The following is a 17829-nucleotide window of genomic DNA, read 5'->3' as shown; positions in this document are numbered from 1 at the left end:
TGTTGACAGATCCCTGGAAAGGACAGGTTTCTGTTTTAATCCACTTGGTACTGTAGACAGCATTGTGAAAGAATGGTAAAAGCAAACAGAAGGGAGGAGGAGACACGCTATACAGGGAATAGTAACAGGTAGGACATGAGGATAAATAAAATTCAAGAGTATAATAAATAATAATATCTCCACAGTGTTCTCAAACATGTAGTCTTCTGCTTATTACTTTTAGTACTAACACACAATCCCATGATAGGGTATCTTCAATAGATTTACTTGAATTTTAAAGAGATCAGACCTGGAAAATGGAATAATGTAGCATGTTAAGTAAAGCATACTTTTGAAAATTCACATGTCCAGTAGCAAACTTCACATCAGAAGGCACAAAAGGCATTTCTGCCTTTTCTATGGTGAAAGTTAATTCAGAGTAACAAAACCACACACCCGTCAGAGCCATCTGTCAGTGGTAGACCCACTACCAGTTAAAAAAACCTGGAGAGAGACTATCCCAGGTATCATTCCAAAATAAAGTCACAGGAGTAACAATTTCAAAGAGGTGGCAGAAACACAAATTTGACATTGATGATGCCTGGCTGTGCACTAAAAATCAATGTACCTAAAGCAAACCAATTTTATATTAATAATAAATGGTAGCTTTTGATGTTGGAGCCAAAAGTTGAGTTCAAGGAGTTTGGGATTTATTGCTACCTTAGATCAATTATACTGCACTACTTTTCACCTGGGCTTCACTGTAAGTCTTTCTTAAAAGCACAACATAAATCCATAATCCCAGTAAATTTAGAAACTTCTTCAGTTACAGTAATTCATTTCACCTTGATATAGTTTTTAAGTCTAGCAAGCCTTTACACTGACCATTAATTCTCAACTGGAATAACACAGTTGCTTATTTGAAAGTGTCATCTTGCAATTCTCTTCAAGCAACTGTAGTTTATGCAAAACTTTCCTGTGCGAATGATTATCCAGTCTATATGTCAGAGATCATTACTGCTCTGCACAGACAATTTATAGAGAAGCAGTGAATCAATTTTAAGATCTTCTGCTAACAGACAGTGCTCTGCTTGACCTTGCTCTTTGCTCTATCATGTTTACATTTTCTACTACAGTATGTCTCTAATCCCCAAAGTGTTCCTAAGGGAACTTTACTGTTTCTTAAGTCATGCTCAACTGCTGAACTTTGCAAAACACAGCCAGAGAACGAGAAATTTATGTGAAATAAGAGAAAAAAAAAAAAAAAAAAAAAAAAAAAAAACCCTCTACCTTAATATTCTCCCAATTAAGCATTAGCTGGCTTTGTTTGTTTCATAACTGCAGATTTTTAAGAAATTTGTTCAATTTGTATTTTCCTCCTGTTAACAGCTTCACTTTCTAAAAGTTTATTGTCGTATTATTGTTTATTTATACATTACTCACTACTATTTTATATCACAGATAATTCTGGCATAAAGTTAGAAATAATTTTAATTCATAGAAGTTGTATACAGTATTCACCTGCAGCTTCCAGCTTTTAGAACACAGATGTGACTATCTGGCCTGCTAATTGCTAAGAATTGCACTAGACTCCAAGCTCTTTATAGACAGATTATACTCTCCACTAACTTTTAGCCACTTTGTGTATGTATGTTAAAACAGTCCTGTGTGAAGGAATGCTTAATGCAGTTTCATTATTAATCTTAACGTACCACAAAAAAAAAATGTTGCATCAATGCCACTGAAGCCATGTGGTAATCATAAAAATACTTCCACAGATGACACATCACATCTCTCAATTCTGATACTGCTGCTTTTATGATATTGCATCTTCTATGTTCTATGTCACTGCCTACACAAGCAAAATAATCCAGGCTATCAGAGAAATAATTATTGTCAACAGATATTTGAAGTTAGATGATAAAAACAAGAAGATAACTCACCAGCTCTTATATTGCAGACATGGAATACTGGAGATGAGATAATGGATCTTTGCTAACTGCAAGCAGGGCAGAGCTTTCAGAGAAAGCTGAACAAGTGACATACACAGTAAAAGAGAGTTAACGTCTCTGCGGTCAGAAGGACCAAAAATTGTCACGCATCTTTCATCTCCTTCCTGTTTCTGGCTTTCTTATAAATTTCTCCAGAACGTAGTTTCACATTCACAAATCCAGTACTAACTGCTCTAGTCTCAACACATCCAGTATTGTCTATTACAGTTAGAACATCAGCCATGAGGCCAATCACCTGCCTCTTGCCTCTGTCCAAGTTTCTACAAATGACTTCGGACAAGTTACATAATAGTGCGTCAGCTGTTCACAAAGTAGGGCGCTAGAAAATCAGAAGCTTTCAACTCAGTACTACACTGTGTCTTCAGCTCTACTACTAAACGTCCTGAGACTCTGGGTGGGTAAGAGGCTTCTTCTTTGAAGGAAAGAATAGGTTACCTGGTTCATAAATCTCCCTTTTACCTCTAGTGATAGATCTCACACAAGAACTTGCTCCTGGATAGTGGAGCCAAGGTACGAATTACGAAAGCTAGTGCTGATAATATTTTTAGAACATGACATGAAAGTTTTCCATCCTCAACCCAGTCATTTTATAAAATTATACTGAGCTGCTGATTGCTTAGATATGCACACAGTTATTTAAATCTGGCTTATCTCTTTATGTATCATTTCTAATCTACAAAATAGGAATCACATTAGGTGTGTTGCAAAAGTAACTGCACTGATGTTATCATGATACTTAGGTGTCACAGCAATTGGAAAAAATGTCATCAATTAGAGATAGTATACTTTTTTTTGCTGAAGAAATATACCTTAATTCCTCCTCCTATGTCTAAAATATCTTTAGTAAAAATTTCCACAAGTAGACTAAGTAAACTTAAGAATTTGAACAATAATTAATCTACGTTTGTACACTGCAATTAACAGGCCTGAAACTTTTACCTCACAGATGTCATCTTCCTATTAGAAGTCAGTACTTGCACCTAATACAGCAAGACCAGAAATACTAGTCCTTAACACAAAACATTATGTAACTAGTGAAGATTAATTTTGCTTAAAGAACTTAGGAAATCTGGCTTTCACAAAACCCTATGCAGTAAGACTGATTGTAATGTAACGCTTTTAGATTTCAAGGGATAAAAAAATATCCAAAGTGAAAGATCTTCATTGTTTAGAGTTCTGGCTTAACATTTTATTTTTATAACATCTGGCATACACAGAATGATCAATGGTATGTTATGGTAACTTTTGTCAAAAGACACTTAAAATCAGCATATGCACATATATATACAGACACAGATATACAACATTCAGCTATATTCTGATATGAAAAAAAATGTGAAGGATTTGGGGAGTTACAGTTAGAGAACGGATGTTTTTTTAATGGATAAGTTAATCCCCAGTGCCATTCTACAGATTTACCAGGAAGGAAAAAAAATAAAAAACAGGGATTAATCTGACCCAGAACACCAACTGTAATAGTAAAATTGTTTTATGGCTGCTTCTCTATGTGGATTTATTATTCCTTGCTGTGCATGTGTATATCATCAACAAACAATGTCTCTGTTCACCTAGCAAAAGACCTTTCTTCTTAAAAAACTTTGAAGTCTATAGTCTATCACTCTCAACATTTATAACATCATCTTTGACAGAATTCAAAGCTTCCTCTATTAGTATCATGAAATAACTCTGAACTTTGGCCTTCTCCTAAGAACTGCATAAAGCATCATTTGCTGTGTTACACATGGAAACAATGATGTTTACATTTCTCATTTGTGAACATCCATAACTTTGACTCTGCAAGTGGTTACATATGTACTTAACAAAAGTCAACGGAAGTATTTGCATTCTGAAAATTAAGCAATACTTAAACATTGGCAGGAGTGGACCACAGTTTGGTTCCACTGAATATAGAATAAATATTTCTTGAGTGAAGTGTAAAATCAAGAAAATTTGTGATATCAGAAAAACAAAATAGGGAAAAAAAAGAGTGACTTTAGACCAACAGAAACTGTAATAATAATAACAATAATAACAATAATAACAATGTAATGTAATAATAATAACATAGAGATGGCTATGCATTTAAACAAGCCAATGGTTTCTATTTCATATTTCACTGATTTATTTTGATCATCTGTTTATTTTTCCCCAGAAATTTAAAAAAAAAAAAAAAAAGGGGGGGGGGGGAGCGGAGGTGTTTTTTTTATGCTTAAACTGCAAGACTGAATTTGTACTAGGAGATCATAATTTTCTCAAGGCGTTACTCAAGGAGGACGTTATTTTCTCTGCAGTTTGTCAAGATTTCATTTTCAGTCATCAATACATAATAATTTTTAAAAAGATACATTGTCTAGCTTTTAAGCTAGGAACAATCATATTACATTGCTTGGAACACCACCCTCTGTTTGATCCTGAAATTACTGCCTAGGAAGATAAATGATACTTCCATTGCAAAGACTCCACAAATAGCGTTTTAACAATTTGTTCTCCAGATATGCCTTTTCCTTAGCCTTTTAAAGCTACGTCAGACAATATATAAACATTCTAAAATAAAGGTGGAATTTGTAAGATCAAAACCAGCATGTAATGCAGCTGAAAAATTAGTCAAGGGCAACAGTGGCAGCAAAGTCTATCTTGTTTCATATGATGTTTGCTGGCTCAGAGGGCTTGTACACAGCCATGACCTAACACAAGTTAAGTAACTGCAAAGTAGGAGGACTGTGGCCAAACCAGCACAGTGCTGCATCCCAGCTAACAAGACTTGACAAGGTTAATTGTTTCAGATAGTGATGCATTGCTGCAGTTAAGCTGTTCCTAGAATTCCAACATGTATTACTCTGAAGGAATAGGAAGATCATCCTCAATAACAGCACTTCTGACGGGGCATATCATTGCATGGAATGTATACACCCAAAAAACATTACAGCCTGGCTAACCTTTCAAACAACCTTCCATTGAAATTGAGCTACCATTTGTAAAAATCACTCACTTCAATCTTTAAGACAGAAATGATTCTGTGCCAGTATCCATATAATGAAGTTACACAGGAAAATCCTGGCCTGAATTATTCATAATCACGCCATTTATCTTAAAAGGAGAGAAACAAAAGAAAAAAACACACACCACAGATACCCCAATTGCAAAGAGCTACTCAAAATCCTTTCTGTTAGCTAACACAGCCACTTCTACCCCAATGGAGAAGCCTTGTTACAGAATGGTATTTATTCTATAGAACAAATTATTTTATGATATAGACTTTTGACAGCCATGCACTTACTTGGATGGAACCTCATATACAAAACACACCTCTAGTTGTTGCTTACAAGGAGAGCCCTACTTTCAGGGCTGATAATCTGTAGCACAGATGGGGAAGTAGCCAGATTTTGAAACAAGCTGAGCAGCCAAAGCACACCCACACCGACTTTACAAACAGCTCCACCACACAGCGCTCCTTTTAGCACTATGGGGCAGAGCACTGTTACCGAAAGGCAGGAACAAAGCAAGGCAATGCAATTCCTATTTTTTCTATGAATTCTGTTGAACTGAAAGTTGCCTTCGGTTGGTTTGGTTCCTTGATCTGGTTTTGTATTATGTTTCATGGTAGGGTTCTTTTGTTGTTGGTTTTTTGGTTTTTTTTTGGTTTTTTTTTTGACAAGTCTAAGAGGATCGCCAGCATCTCACTTAAAACATATATAAAACTTACAAAAGTAAATATAAAGAATTACATTTCCTCCACAAAAAGTTCAGAGGTTTTTTTTTTATTATTATTATTTTAATCTTTTTATACACATCTCAATAAAGCAACAATTAGTTTCAGAAGCGCGTTGGAACAGAAGGGGGCTGTAGCAACATCAGCTAGCCTTGACTTTCTGTATAAACATAAAGGTAAAAACGAAATGTGGAAAAGGTAAAAGACACACAAAATGTAGAAGTTAAAAAGAATTTATAGACACAGGACATCAGCTCAGCTTTAATCTTTCTCTGTTTAACAGCAAAGATCAAACTGTCAAAATCCTTTTGATTTGTAAATCATGTATGTTTCTAAAAGCTCCAGTAAGTACAATTTAAACTCATATCTGGACTGGAGAACACATCATGTACTACACAGATATGTTCACTAATTTCATTTTTGATACTGGAAACAAAAATAGAGTTATAGCACAGGATGCCAACTAACAGTACACTTTTGATAAAGGTTTTTTTTTTACTGAGCACGATAGCTGCAAGTCAGTGTGATGTGGCAACAGCTTTCTTATATTTTTAACGTTTTGGATTTGTCAAATAAAATATAATAAAAGTTATGTGATAGCTCCTTCAGTTTGTGCTTGTTACCATTTATGAAGACTTCTAGATCAGTTAAGGAGTGTCAAGACACCAAAAAAGAAAACAACCAGAGATGCAGAGATGTGGTAGGATTTTTGTGTGTGTGTGTTTTTTTTTGTTTTGTTTTAATGTCACAACCACTATTATTAGTACTTATAGTGCTGCACTTTCTCTCAAGACCCTCACCCACGATTGTGTATCTTATATATCCATGCACATGCAAGACATAAAATATATGTCAAACAAAATAAAGCAAGTTATTAAGTCAAAATAGACCCTAAATCTTAGTGGAGGTCAACAGATAAACATACTATAGGTCTAGTACAGCCTAAGTACACAATGCATAATTCAGAGCTGAACTAAGTTTATAACTTATTGCAATATTTCTTACTCTGAGAGAGGTCTGGTATATTAAAACTTTGTTCAGTTCCCAATTCAGCAAAATGCATGAGAAACTTCACTTTCTTACTTGTACATTTATTTATTTTCTAAAGCCTGCTCAGTGACATCTCTCCCATGATAGGCATGCCTGGAAAGAGAAAATCTGGTCTGAATCTGTCTATAATTAAACACAGAAATTTATTGCTAAATTATTTCTACTCAGTGCTCTCACTGCCACATTCATATACATATAGCTTTTCGTAATTGATTGTTAGTGAAGAATTTTTTTCCTCATCACTGGCTTACCCAGGCACCTATCCTGCTGCACAGTGCCATATAAATTCTCCTTCCCAATAGCAGAGAATTTTAAATACTTCAAAATTGCCAAAAACAATGTCAAATTAAAAATATAATAGATAAATTGGAGAATGCATGATCATTGGTATTAAAAATCTAATGATATTCATGACAACTTCCAGCACCACAATATTATTGAAAATAGAGAGTTTATGAGAAATATTAATATCTATCCTATTCATAGTGGTCAAATCAGTGCATCACACCTAACTGTTCTGTGCTCTCATACTTGTAACTCTGTAATGCTGAGAAGGAAGAGCAGCTCAATCTGAGTGCAGCATGTAAGGAATTCCCTTTGCTCCCGTCTGAAAAGAAACATGCTTATAAAACCAGACATGTTCATCTCCAGAGTGTACAATATGCACAACATAAGGAGACTATCAAGATGTTAGGAGCCAATGCAGGAACAGTAGCATGTAGAAATCAAACAAGGAGGTACAGAGCAGTAGGGGCAGAAGCAGAAGTCTTTCTAGTTTCTGCTTTACACTTGTCTCATGAACTTGAGCTAGGATAAAGCTCTCCTGAACAGCTCAACAACTTTCTTTTGTCCAGCCAATACACGTGGTTCAGCTAGTTCCAGAAACTTGGATCATAAGTGATTTCTCCACAGGATAAAGAGTTTGGTTGTGACAATGCAGCAGTTCTTTTAGAAACTCACAGACCACACATGAAATATTTAAAAAGAAATATGACACTTTTAAAAAAAGCAACAAACAAACAAAAAAAAAAGAGTGACCCTACTTCAGGGTCTTTTTTGATGGCAAAAAGACTAGCAGTATGTTCTAAGTTTGTAGTGAAACATCTCCAACATATACACACTCAGCTGATAAAGTACCATTGCATTGGTCCAGAGCATTTGTTATAACCCAGAAAGAATGCTGAATGATGGAAAAAAGATCATTATCTATAAGTATCACCATTGTGAACATAATTGGTTTGAAGATATTCTTCATGAAAGTAAGCACTTCTATCAGAACATTGCTGGTGTTAGTACCCACCAATCCTTTTCCAGCATCTCAGTACTCTCTTTCCTTCAGTATTTCCTCACTGGTCCAGCTATATAACAGTTATTTCCATTTTCCACACAATTCACCAAGAATTTCCTCATCCTATGATTCCTCCTCTTTCATTTTTCAAGATTCCTACATTCTTAAATCCTAAATCCTTCTTCTCAACACTAATTCCCAAACAAATTTTAAATAACTCTATATAATGGCTACAAAATTTCTTTTTAGTAGACATCACTACACCACTATCGGCTCTCAATTAATTATTGTGTATAAGTTTGTTCCAGACATTTAAACCGAACAGCAGTGGTATTCCAACTTCAGTCATTACATGCCTTGCGTATTTCCCTATTTTTTCCATTCTGCTTCCCAGAGCACTGCCCCTTTGCGCAGCCGTTGATTAGAATGATATACACATACTGCAAATCATCTTTAATAACCTAAACTACAGGGCTTATGATTAAAAAAAAAAAAACACCCTGAACATTGTTTACAGATTTTAACATCTGAAACTTGGGAAATAGGGGACAGTTTCTGATCAAACATCTGCTAGGTCATCATTTACCCTTGCAATTGTAAAATGAATATTCTATTATAAATTTCAGTTCAAAAATGAAAGAACAGAATTACCAGTCTTCCTTTTCTTTAGTGTCAAGTTTCTTAATAAAAATTCCATGTTAAAAGAAAAAAAGAAAAAACATGTTCTTCTCAGAGGGCAATCCCAGGATATGACAAATTATGGGACAATACTTAATTTCATAGCAGTGCCCAAACAGCATATTTTCAATGACAGGCTTGTCATCATCATTACGAACTTCCCCTGTCTCCAAGTGATGAAGAAACACATTACAGACAAACACATTAATCTTTCCACACAGCACAATGTAAAACCTTAATTACAACCTCATGCTTTCCCCCACAAACACACAACATACCATCGACCTAAACCATACATATGTCAAGCCTGAATATCTGTTGATATTCTTAAGATTGCAGTTATGGCTCTGTGTTGAACTATAAGGCAGATCATGATACTCCATACAGTATGTTTTTTGCTCAGTCAAAAGTTGAGAAAAGAACCCGGAAACTCCAATCTGTTATGCATTTGAGGATGCAGGTTTGCACATACATGCAGACTCATCAGGGAGGGAGGTTTCCAGAATGAAACTACATTCCATTTTTAAGTTAAAGACAGAGCTCGATACAGAGGTGCAGTTCAGTAACAAAAACTGATAAAAACAACACATTTAATACCATCTACGTGATGATAATATGTATATCACAAACAAAACTCAATATTCCTCTGTTTTTCTTACCCTGCATTAGGAACTTGAACAAAAACTGCCTGAATCTTGATCAAGATTTTTTTTTTAAAAAAAGAGGACATTATGGTGGATTAAAGCAATTAGAATAACTGCAAGACCAAGGTTAAGTGCTTTAGTTTTTTGTTTTAAACCACTGGAACAAGCTCTGAGACCCAGGTTTCCACAAGCATCCTATAAACATTGAGTGATACTTCTTTTTTATTCCCTGAAGTACACAAACGTACTAGGTTCTAGGAGAGGCTGATTGCCAGCCAACAGGTTACAACATTTTCCTGGCAGGTGAAGAATGTGAATTCAACCACACTGTTCAACCATAATGAAGTCAGTATCCTTTCTTTCCTGACAGTGTGAGAACCTAGGGGTTACCTTTATTTCTGCTACTGTGAGCAAAATGTGTGAAATTAAATTCTTGCTTGTTTTGAGAAGAAAATAACCCCTTTCTCCCATCACTGAGCAAACTGAAAAATAATTATATAGCTATGGATGTGGAAGCTTATTTGATTAGGAAAATGTGGTTGCACACCAAGTAAAGCATGCAATACAGCAGAATCATTTTGATTCCCGCCTGTCGCTGAATTTGCTTGCACTTTACAACCTCATTTTCCCTTGCAGCAAGCTTGTACTGGCCTTCTGCTGCTGAAAAATTGCAGGTCATCACTCCATTTGACCTCCATCCTGTATTATTACAGTGCTGCAATTAAGGATTACCCTTGAGATCACTAAGACATGTCAGTCAATGGTACTTCAACATTGGAAGCAACAATTCCCATGGTTTTGTTCAGAAAAATTACATCTTAATAAATGGAGTAATAGGCAAGGATCAGATAACAAAATTCATCTGCACAGTGTTCAATAGATGTAACAAGATATGCCTTTCTCATACAAAACTGTAACAGAATTCAGGAGCATTACTCTATTTCTCCTTGAGTTGACTACATGCAGCTTGGCTTTTTCTGCCAATCTTCTGTGGTCACACTATAACCAGAAGCTATGCTGCAAACATGAAAGCTTTGCAGTCAGAATGCCAGAACAGAAATGTTGATTTCCTAAATACCAAGCACAGATAAACACCATCTCTCAAACAACTTTTCACAGATTTTAAAGAAAAGCCTCTGATTTATGTACGTGCAGGAAAGGCAAAATGTGCTACTTCACTTACTCTTCCAAAATTTTCTAAAATATTATAAAGGAACATTGAAAAAGCATGTTGTCTGCAGAAGTACACTGAAATTTTATGGATCATCAAAAAAATTTCCAAATAATAAATTAACTTCCAGAAATACATTTTCACAAAGCAATTTAAAAAATTGAATAAAAATGTGAAGCAGAGAGCTTCTTCTGTTTTGCTCAGTCTTTAACTGTGCCTTTCAGCAGAAGCATTGTGCATCGTACAGGACGTTCTATGAGACAGGTCTATGCTATCAGGCTCTGGTCATTTTTACAGGGCTTTAGGAAAGACAAAGATCAAAAGAAATGTTTGTCTCTGGTCCTCTGAAGATTTACATCAGTTCATCTGCCAATATTTCTTAATTCACAATGAAGCTGTGCAGGGCACCATTCATAAATATTTATTCAAAAAGGTAGACAACTGAATTTTAGTAGTGTGCCAAGCTATAAACTAACTGCAAGACTATTTGTTCTTCCAGTGAACAGATGTCAATGTACACAACTTCATGTAGCAAATCTACAGGTTTATTGGTTGCATTTTCTTTTAGGAACTTATTCCTAACTTGAACAGTGATTATTTAGACTACTAAATGAGCTGGAATTCAAACTGTGCGGTACTCCTATTATTTGTATTGTTTTAGGATAGACCTCAATCTCTTCTCAAAAATGAAAATTACATGTAATGAGTAATTTCCTGAATGTAAAACGTTTATACAGCTACTTATCCATTATAGCAAGTTATCTTAAGCAAAATTCCAAAAGAAGTAGGAACCAAACATATGCTAAAATACCTTATTTACTTCAATATCATGTAAGCATTATGCGTGCAATAAGAACTATATGTTATTGCTGTTCATCTACTTGGCCATAAGAAATACCTAATTTTTGTCTCTTCACTTATACTATGCTTAAAGGTGAGTAATTCCACCTTAAGAAAAATGTCACTAATAGACTCTGTAGATGTGTAAATGGTATTAAAAAGGTCAAAGAGACTAAAGTCTGGCTTTCATGAGGTCTCACAGCTACAAGGCGTTTGTCTTTGTTGTTGGTGCCAGTTAAGTCATGTCTGGCTTATTTGATCCCCCAGATTAATACGAAGAAGATATCTGAACTGTGAAAAAAAATACACAACAGGAAGCTTAAATGCAGCCATATGGACCATCTGATTCTTTCAACCTCTTAACAGATGAGGGTTGAAATAACTTCCTTTGCTTATTAGCTAATTAAATTGTCCTAACAGTGTATAAAATGGCTATAATAAAACTGAGTTTAACCATAACCTCCAGCTATGTTCCACTAAGTCTCACATTCTGGGTCATCTAACCATGCAGTGTGAAAGATATTTCTAAATGCAATATAAATATATATTTTCTCAACTTAAAAACATCCCATTTTAAAACTAATTCAGCTCACAAAAAGACATCAGGATACAAGAAGCATTTTAAAGTATATGCTTACATGCATTTAAGATTTTTACCAAGATTTCTTTGGTTGTTTTTTTTTTGTTGTTTTTTTTTTGTTGTTGTTTTTTGTTTGTTTGTTTTTGGTTTTTTTTGTTGGTTGGTTTTTCTATATAGAAAACGTACTTTGGAATAAGTCATAAGAGAGTTGAAATCTTTTTTTAAAATAAAATTTTGTGCTTTAATGTTGTGCATTACGTACAAATATTAGATGCATGCCCTTCCTCCACAATTTCATCTTTGTATGTTGATTAATCCTTTGCTTTATAAGATCTACTGTCCTTTAAGATGTACAGCTAAATGACTGCATTAAAATGGATATCAGTGATTCTAACGTATACATATCACTAGGACAGCCATTCCTTTTCCAGTTCTCCCTTTGCCAAGTTCAGATGAATTGTTATTAATGTAGCTGAAAGGATTCTACAAAATACATTCTCTGAACCACAGCAAAGCCCACAACTCTTTCCAGAATGACTGAAAGCTCCTTTATGTCCTATTATCTTCAAATGATAACTGCACCTCCCAATATATATTTATTTCTCCTAGATAGGACTAGCTAAAGTACATTTCCATAACATGTGACTTCCATTAGAAGATGTGATGAATGACCCTCTATCAACAGCCCAAAGAAGAGCTCATCTGTGCATACTGAAGTAACATGATTACAATGAATATATTCCTTACATGTCACCATATATTATCTAACTGACAGGTACTGCAATTTTGCTAGGAGACACCATACTCCCTGAATAAAAGTAAAAATAATCTCCATTCTGCAAATTTTGTTGATGGTATTTCTCTTAATAGACATTTTGAAACCAACCTTTTTCAGAATTAGAATTAATTACAATTCATACAATAATGCTGCCAAAAATTACTAGTGACCACCTCTTCTCTTTAATCAAAGACAAAACTTCCCCTGACTTCAGCAAAGTGTGATGTTCAAAAGTAGTATCAGAAAAATGTAGTTCTTAGTGACCTATGAAGTAGCAACCTAGAGAAGAAAGCTGTGCTGCCGACTGAATATATAACTACATAGTTTAAACACAGCTACAAAAGGAGATAATCACCAAGGTACAAATTTCATGCTTTTCTGAAATCATCCTCATCTCCACAAAATCTGAGCATCTTATAAATGCCCTTAAAGACAGGACCATAATCAGCTTTTTAGAAAGAATAACTTCCTATTTAAAAATAATATTTTTCAAGCTGAATATACTTTTGGCGTTAGCTACTTACTGTATCTATTCTTAGATATATATATATATATTCTTAGATATTTCTGAAATCTATACTTTTCTAAAAACATGGAGGCTTGCCCACTTTCACTTCACCTGTCTTTAGCATTTCAAAATTCACAAGAATAAACATCCATCAATTCAAGAAAGTACGCATTCAACTCCATTCTTTTTATAATTTGGCTGGTGTTTCAACTGGTCTGTTACATATTTCAAATTAGCAACAAGTAAACTGAAATTATACGTTACAACTTTTAGTACACAAAACTACTCAGTACTGCTGCTCTATCTGGATTTATTTTTTTTTTATTTTTTTGAATGGAAGGGTTTTCAGGTGATGCAGTGTTACCTTCCCTGAAATCTGTAGTTTACTTCTTGGCTTATCCCAAAGAGTCAAGCTCATCTTCAACTACTAAATGACAGTCATGAAAAATCTAATACTTGTTTAATTCACAGAGATTATGGGAATAAGAACAGTTACTCTTGTGTGTGTTTTTTGAACATATAAATAAGTATATTTTAGAAATATACGATATATATATGATATATATATATATCATATATAGAAGGAAGTTTAGAAGCCAGTGAAACAGTACTATGACAGTTTCAGTCAAGTACGACACAGGAAAATTGGTTACAGCACAAGCCCCTGTGTTATCACTGAAACACCACCCATATGGGTAAATTAGTTCAAATCCACACCACATTAGCAGCAAACAGTATAAAAATATTTAGCATCTACAATGCCAGAAGATATCCTGATTTAAAGCATTACTCAGAACAAATTAATTAAGCAAAGAGATCGGTTCATGAATCATAGAATATTGGAATGCATAAAGTATATGTTAATAAGAACAAAATTTCCAGGAATATCTTCTGCTGAAAGGTGTTCAGTATTATACGAGAACAGACCATAAAGCCATTCCTAATGTTGATTCTCTGGGTTTTTTATTTTTATGATATTAAACACTTTATTCTATAACTTCTAAAATGGGTAGTGATGATTCAAGTAAAGAAATTGTTTCCCTAGATTAAACTTTTTATTTCCAGTCACCGCATGAGTGATTTTTTGTGTACCAATATCCATCCAAACTGAAAGACAGCTGCTACTCCAAACCAGATTGCAAATGTTCAAGTATTTAGCCTCTCCTATAATCCAGATGTTAGCTATTAAGAATACCTAGGGTTTCCTTCCATTTCTGTTTGATAAAGAAACGTAACGGTTAATGAGATATCAGAGGAACTTGATTTCAGTAGAGAAGAGCAATGAAGAAGCTCCTTTAAAAATGAATTTATTTTCTGTGCATCAGTTGTCTATCTCAACACAGTGTTAAAAGATGTTATGCAAAATATAACAAATAATAGAATGACAGCATTTACTTTTTAAAAATTTGCTACAAATCAAGAGTGAGCATATATGACATCAGTAAAAAAAGATTAAACTTTAAGAATAAGAATTCCTACACCCTGTGGGCTTGTATCTTCATTGTAGCTTAGGAAGTTATACAAGATTAATTAACCAGAGAAGCCCTCCAGCTGCTACTTTTCTGAACAGTGTCCAAGGAATTACTGCTTCTTATTATTGCCTATTTAAGATTGGATTCCATCCTCTACACATTCTCACTTCTACAGAATCTTGCAGTGTTTATAAATTAGAGTAACTCTCCTGCTCCTGATTTCTCTCACTTTAACCTTTATAACTATATTATGCATACTGCAAATTTGGCTTTCAGTGCAGACTTTAACCCTCAATTTGGTTCAAAGCATTTATGCAAATACATCACTTAAAACTCAACAATCAGTTCCTTCTCTTTGACTTGCATATTACAGATGAATCCCTACTTCCCTCTAACTTTACCACCACCTTCACTTAGAATCACAGAATCATCTAGAATAGTCAAGATCATCCAGCCCATCTGTCAGACTGACTTACTGATTTCTGTCACTAAACCATGCACATTAGTGCCATGTTCACTTGCCTTCTAAATACCTCCAGAGATAGCTACTCCACTGGCCAGCCTGTTCCAATGCTTCATCTGAAGATCCTGCAAAATGGAAGTGCCAAGCTTTGACCATTCTAATACTTATCTCCCCTCATGTGATCATGAGAGAACATTGTCTCTCCCTCAGATTTCACATTAAAACCACATATGTAATTGCAAATCTGCTCCTATCAAAATGATCTGGTATAGAAAAATCATTAAGCATTATTAAAGAATTTAACATCACTGTGATCACTTTGACATAAGGAGGGCTGGAAGCAAACACAAATATCAACAGATTGAAGGAGAGGAGCGCCTTCTAGAAAAGTAGACACATGCTATTTTGTAGCAGAGGAGGTTAACTTCGTAATCACATGTGGCCGCAGCCCCAACAGCGCGTCTGAATGGAGGCTAAGACATTCATGGAAGTTAAATGAGTCATGGAAAACATACCAACATTCTTATTCCAACAGTGAAGATCATAGTACAGAAGTTTAATGCAAGTCTTACTGACTACTGAATTTTTAGTTCAACTTAAGAAATATAGACCAAATAAAAACTAATTTTAAAAAATACTCTAGTAAGCCATTTCAAAAACAAACAAACAAAAAAAAAAGAACAAAAAAAAAACCACCTTCTCTACCCCCAACTTATTAGTTTTTATCATCATAATATCTCAGTTCAATTAACTGGTTAATATAAGGTTGGGCTGTCAACAAGTTCGAATTAATTCTGGGAGAAAGGTATAAAGAAATAGTACTTAAAAAAAACAAACCAAAAACTATGCTATAAACAGGGGGAGATTCCCAGTGCTGACATAAGTCCTCAGGAAATCAATAAGATCGCGTTGTAACTTACTATGATAGAATGTGAGCAGCAGGATAAAACAAAGTTTGTCTTACTTGAGTGAATTCTTGCTTCAATCTTATTAGTGATAATATTTGAAAAAAAAAAAGAAAGAGAAAGAAAGAACAGTGGAAATTTCAATCACCCAGCCAAGAATTGTGCTTATTAGTTTATTCTTTACTGAGGTCTCATGCCCAGATGGCAAACAAAAACCATTCTCTAGCACAAGCACCTTCTACTGCCAATCACCCAGCAGAGAGTTTAAGCAACACTATTTGTAGTAGATTCTGTTTGATTTGGCATTAAATTTATCAAATAACACAATTTACATAATCTTGGTAAAAATAATTAGTGAAAACACATTTGTGATACAAAACCTGAAAGATGCTGATTGTGATAAGAAAGCAGTGGAAATTTCTTTGAATGGGAAAATATTTTAGACTCGTTTTAACCAAAGTAACACCATAGTAGCCCTGAATGCACTGCAATCTGTCCAGTGCTGGACCCCACTGCTGCAAAAATGCTGAAGTATGAACAACTACATTTCCATCAGATCAGCTGCTTGTAAAATATTGCACTTACTTCTATAAAAAGTTAACTGTAGCAGGACAGAAATGTGATAAAAATAGAATGGCAACACAATATCTGATACCAAATATTGCCAGAAAAACTATGCTTTCAATAAAAAAAAAAAAGACACCATAAAGATGAATTTATACAGCATTCATATTTAAGAAAATTCCCAATCTGCTAATAGCTATTCTAAAGCTGCATCTACTGCATCCCAAAACAAAATCCAAGCCTGATAAAAAACTGTAAAAGATCGTGCCATACTGCTTCCAGGTAAAATTACCTCACATTTCTGCTTATAACAAGTTTTACCATATCACACTTCTACTATATATTGCTCTCTCCTGGCAGGACTTGCTAAGCATGATGTCTAACAGTCATCAAATCAAACTACTACATATACTTCACTCTATGTATCCATCCTTCTTTAGCAACTTAGCGCTGCATTCCCATAACACTTGTCTTGAAGACTGTGCTCCATTATTATTTATAGACTCGCTGTGCTTACTTGCAAGCTTTCCATGTTTTACATAGCACTGTTTACTGCATTTCTGTGATACACACTGAATGCACCATTTGCTGTTTCCAAGCTGAACACACACAATTAAACCAAACCACACTCACAATAACTAAAGGATGGGCCTTTCCACATCTACACCATCCCTTTCACTCTCCTTTCTGCTTCCACCTTGTGTCTCTGTGTCTCTAGCTGACAAGAAGTCAGTTCATTCCAGTCCTGAATCAGAATCTAAATCAGTATGTTGACAGTCCAGACCAGATTTGAAGGTCTGAATACAAGCTCAAATACCAAGAGGACAAAGAGAAAAAAATTAGGATTAGAACCTTAATAAGGTGCTTCCTTCTTCAGGAACCCAACTGTACCTAAAGCAGATGATAGCATTTTTCTATGGAAAAAAAACCCAGACACAACAATTATTAACAAACTGTAACTTCAAAATATTGAGAAACCTGAAGAAAACCAGGAACCGTGCTCAAAATATCCTCATCTCAGTGTAATGAATGTTACATCAAGTTTTAGCTCTTCTTTTTCAGTCATTTACCCAAGTCTAACCTGCACCATCAGATTTTAGATATTCTTATGAAGTTGGAAGATCATACTAAAGCTACTAAAGTTACAATCTTGGGGCCCCGGCTAGTTAGTGCATACAACACCTAACT

General features: G+C 34.7%; 1 protein-coding gene across 1 annotated transcript in view; it reads right to left on the bottom strand.

Moving 5' to 3' along the window:
- The window catches only part of LOC122185056 (ERC protein 2-like), a 170061-nt gene that overhangs the window by 101697 nt on the left and 50535 nt on the right, over nucleotides 1–17829 (bottom strand). The gene's annotated exons all lie outside the window — the stretch shown is intronic.

This window comes from Lagopus leucura, unplaced genomic scaffold, assembly GCF_019238085.1.
Source record: "Lagopus leucura isolate 7727_CA_CO unplaced genomic scaffold, USGS_WTPT01 Super-Scaffold_100026, whole genome shotgun sequence".
In the NCBI taxonomy this organism is placed as follows: Eukaryota; Metazoa; Chordata; class Aves; order Galliformes; family Phasianidae; genus Lagopus; species Lagopus leucura.
This window is presented reverse-complemented; position numbering and strand designations above follow the sequence as displayed.